We start from the raw sequence: 4,521 nt of genomic DNA, 5'->3' as shown, positions 1-4,521 counted from the left end.
TAGGATTACAGGGATGAAGCACCACGCCTGGCAAAAGAGCTGAATTAAATAGGGCAATGTTTTGACAGAGGGAGGAGGGGAGAATGTGTCTATATTTTCTCTGTAGTTTTGACACGCGTCAGATTTCTATTTTTTTAGGACTGAACTTACACCTTATCAAAGGCGGATTTGACTGAGTTTCGGAAGGGTGAAGTGAAGGCGCAGGGAAGGCTCCTGGGAGGAAATGGTGCTTACTTCCTTGAGGAGGAAGAGTGGAAAAATCAAGTGAGGAAGGGTGGAGAGGGATCGAGGCAGAAAGAACCACGTGTGCAAAGACCTGAGACGGAAAGGGTGGACACTCGAGCCGTGGAAGGAAGGGGCTGGGCTGGGGGCGGGCACAGGACGTTGGCCATCTTGAAAGGTCAGGGCTCTCTCCCAAACATGACAGAAATCAGCAGGAGGCCCTGAGACACTTCAGTCAGCCAGACAGCAGAAGGGAGGAGGGGGCGTCCTTGAAGGGGTGACTCACCGTCTTGAGTTTGGGGGTGTGGGGGGGATGGGTTATGAGTAAAAGGAAGCCAGTGGGGGGGGAGGGGAGGGTCCAATCCCTTCTATTAGAGCCAACAGCAAATAACAACACGGGACACCTGCCGTGGTGCAGGGACTCGCTCCTGTCAGCAAATGGCAGGCAGGTCGGGGTGTCTCCGAAGACAGGAAGAGCCTGGATGGCGTCCCCTCCGCCCTCCCCCCCACACCCAGGCCCGCCCTACCGCTGCCTGGCCAGGCGCGGCTTCTCTCGGTGGCGGGGGCCCCGCGGAGTGGAGGCGGGGGGCGCGGGGATGGAAGACCTTTGCGGGAATCTGTGCGGCGCACTGTAGTACAAGGTCTGGCCGAGGACGGCTGGGGTGGGGAGGGGAGGCTGCGCGCCGTGACCTCGGCGTGGCGCCCGCGCCCGCTCCGGCGGGGAGGACCGAGGCGGGATGCGGCAAGTTGGAGATGCGTGCCGGGCAAGTCAAGCGGGGCGGCGGGCCTGCGGAGGGCAGGGCGCGCCCGGGCGGCGGGCGGGCGGGCGGCGGGCGGGGAGGCGCCTGCGAGGGGCGGCGCTGCACCCCGGACCACCGAGGGCTTGGCCCCGGACCCGAGCCCAGCGCGCTGACCCAGAGCAAGGCTGCGGGGGAGGGAGGGAGGGAGGTCAGCCCCCTCCCCACAAAGCGGCTGCACGCGGAGCCCCAGGTGCGCCCCGCGGACGGCGCTCGGGGCACCGCCGGCCTTGCCGCCGCCCGGAGAGCCACCTCGGGACGCGGGGGACCCGGGGAGCCCGTGCGGAGGCTCGGCCTGCGGGCGGGCGCCCCCTCCCGACCCGGGCCGCCCCCCTCCCTCTCCTCTCTTCGCGTGCGCAGCCGCGCGCCCCCTCCCCCTCCCGCCACCCTTTCCTCCTCCCCCCCCCCTTCCCGCCCCAGCGCTGCGCCGCCCCGGGTTCGAGGCCCGGCGACGTCACTGCGGCTCTGACGTGCGCCGACCCGGGGCGCGGGGCGGAGGTGGCCGGGACGCAGGCCGGCTTCCTCCCGGGGAGACCCCGGCCAGCGCTGCCCACGGCCGCGTCCTCCACCTCCTCCCCGGGAACGGAGGAACAGGCGGGAAGCCTGGCTTGTCTTTCGACGAGTGATTAGAAACGCAAGCAAGCGCCAGGGTTTTTAGAATAAGAATAAAGATAACAATGTCCGGAAAGAAATTGCCGGAGCCGAGAACGAGACTAACAATAGCCACGGCCAGAGCTCTGCTCCAGTGCTCCGCGCTCGTAATAAAGACGACCACAACCGTAATAGCCACCATTTATTGAGCGCCTTCTCTGTGCCAGGCGCTGTGTTAAGTAAGCGTTTTGCAGGCAGCCGCGCTGGAGGGTAAGTACCGTTCTGATCTCTCATTTTTTGCAGGAAACCGGAACCGAGAGGTTAAGTAACTTGCCCCAGGGCACACAGCTGGGCGACTGTCAGTGCCAGAATTCTGACCCACGCTGTCTGATCGCCCTGGAACTTCGCCTGGCCACCCATCTTAAAGATGGGCAGATTTCGGTACCTTGCCCCAAGGTCACCTTAGATGGAAAATGGGCGAGGCAGAAAGCCAACCTTGGGCTCCTTCTCTGCACCGCAGAACCCCGCGGTCTTTGACCATAGGCGATGCCACTTCCAAAACCACCTCCGATGGCCCAGCCAGCTCCGGCCGGGGATCCCAAAAGGCGCAGCCCCGGGCTGGGTTTGGGTAGCTTCCTGCGTTCTTCGATCCCCGCCTGAATCGGGTGTGTCCGAGCACCGTCCTCGCTCCTCCGGCTCCTGTAGGGTAGAGATCCAAGCAGAAAGGAATACAGTCTGAGCCCCGGCGGAGCGGTCCGAGCGTGGATGGAGCCCGGGGTGGAGGCAGGGGGAGGGGCCGCGAGTCCCACCCCGGCCGGGGGAACCGGGCTTCCGCGCGGCGCTTGCTTCCTGAGGCCGGCAGAGGGCGCTGTCGCTCGCGCCTGGAGTCTTCCCATCTCCAGACCTGGGGGCCGATAGGCGGACCTCCACAGACAGACACATATTGGACAGAAAGACGCCTGGAAGCTTTCCTTCCTCCTGATGGCAGTCCTGGACCTGCTTCACCCTCTTTACCATCTTCCCATCTGCCTCCTGGGCTTCCCAAGTTCCTGCCTAAGGGTTCGGTCACCTGCTGCTTGGGAGACAAGGAGAAGTATTCCATACCATTAAAAGGCCCAAGTGTTTGCAAATTCAACTCAGCCTCAGGTCCCCTTCTGGCATGGTCTGAAAAATGGGGATAAATCATCCACTTGGAATGAATATCGATTTTTTTCTTTTTCCAAAATAAGAGTGGGGTGGGGGGAATTGGTTAAGGAGGGAGTAGACAGATGCCAGGATCTATTTTCATAATAGCTACCGCCTATTGAGAGCTGCTTTTGCCTCTGAGCCCTGAGCCCTATTTAGGTCTTGACTCATTGATTCACCACAGCTCTGAGAGGTGTGGATCTTTATTCCCATTGGATGGATGAGGTCCAGAAACTGGTAAGTGGAGCATTTGCCTTTAAAGCTGTATTCCCACCACTCAGAATTTGGACAAGCTGACACAAATGTTCAGAATAGGTAAGATACAACCTACTTTAACAGCACCCAGAGCCCAGGATGGTGGTGAACTCCAATCATCTCAGCACCTGGGAGGTGGAGGAAGTTGGATGAAGAGTTGTCAGTCTGAGCTACAAAGGGATACCCTTAAAAAATAATCGATCACTAGGCCCAGTGGCCGATGTCTGTAATCCCAGCTACTCAGGAAGCTGAGATCTGAGGATTGAGGTTTGAAGCCAAAAAGCTGGAAGTGGAGGTATGACTCAAATGGTAGAGCACCAGCCTTGAGCAAAAAAGCCAGGCCCCACATGAGGCCCTGAGTTCAAGCCCCAGTACACACACACACACACACACACAGAGTGTGCCACATTGAGTCGATGGGAGGCTTGACTAGCTTTCTTGGCCCCACTTGAGGACTCAAATGTCTAAAACAGAAAAAAAAAAAAAAAAAAAAAAAAGCAAAGCCTAAAGATGCAAGGCAAGGCTGGAGGGTTTTTGCCCGAGTTTGGAAGTGCATCCAGAGGAGCCCACTCACTTTCTATGTCTGGGCTTAAGGAAACAAAGGTGGTTCTAGGAAAATCTGAAAAATATGGAAGACAGGGGGAAAAAATCCCTTCTGTGGTTTTTACTTCAACCAAGTCTCATTTTGCTATTTGTGTTTTATTTTAAAATTAATGTGGCTCTCTCCACCCTTTAAATTGGCACCAAAATAGCAAAAGCAGAAGGAAGGCCCAGCTACAAACTTAAAATGTGGTGGGTTCTCAGGAAGCAGAGACATGACTTGAAGTGGAAATGAGGACTAAATGAGGTACCTTAAGCATCTCCAAGGCAGACTTTCCACAAGGAATTTAGATCATAAGCTCTTAGAACAGGAGCTTTGTCTGGGTCTGTATGGTGTGGGGAAGATGTGAGTGCCAGTGAGAAAGTGGAATCTACCTTTAGCTCATGTCTGTATCCCTGACCGTCGGGGACACTGCTGTACTTATTTAATTTTATTTTATTCTGCTCAGCTGTAGAATTACCAACAGGTGGCTTCTCCAACTAGGGAAACCCAGGTGAAAAAATAAAATGAAAAATAGCCCACTTAATGGATCTGGTTCTGTTGTCCTTTTTGCTGAACATTGAAGCCAGTGCTTCACATGCTGTACCACTTGAGCTACATCCCTAGCTTTCTCTAAGTCTGTTATACCAGAATTCCCCTCCCTGCTCCAACATGAGAGAATCAGAGTGTCCCAACTGACACTTGCTTTGTCCTAGGCACCTCCCCTCATTCCTTCAGTGCATTCATTCCACAGATATGTACCAAAAACCTGCCAAGTAGCAGTGCTTGGGCATGCAGAGACCCCAATAGAAATCCTGAGCCTACCTTCTCTTGTTCCCACTGGCTTCTGATTTCCTGGTTCCAGTCCCATCCCCTGGACTGGGGATTGAA

At 56.5% G+C, this 4,521-nt stretch overlaps 1 long non-coding RNA gene across 2 annotated transcripts; it reads left to right on the top strand.

Annotated features, from left to right (window-relative positions):
• Positions 1-415: 415 nt before the first annotated feature.
• LOC138833737 (uncharacterized) lies at positions 416-4,177 on the top strand. 2 transcript variants are annotated; one of them, XR_011373949.1, is made up of 2 exons: positions 416-499; positions 1,914-4,177. It is a non-coding gene; the product is annotated as an uncharacterized lncRNA (long non-coding RNA). The 2 variants fall into 2 exon arrangements; XR_011373950.1 differs by lacking the exon at positions 416-499 and adding an exon at positions 632-863.
• Positions 4,178-4,521: the final 344 nt, after the last annotated feature.

This window comes from Dipodomys merriami, unplaced genomic scaffold (assembly GCF_024711535.1).
Source record: "Dipodomys merriami isolate MVZ:Mamm:240054 unplaced genomic scaffold, mDipMer1.0.p SCAF_21, whole genome shotgun sequence".
Taxonomy (NCBI): Eukaryota; Metazoa; Chordata; class Mammalia; order Rodentia; family Heteromyidae; genus Dipodomys; species Dipodomys merriami.
This window is presented reverse-complemented; position numbering and strand designations above follow the sequence as displayed.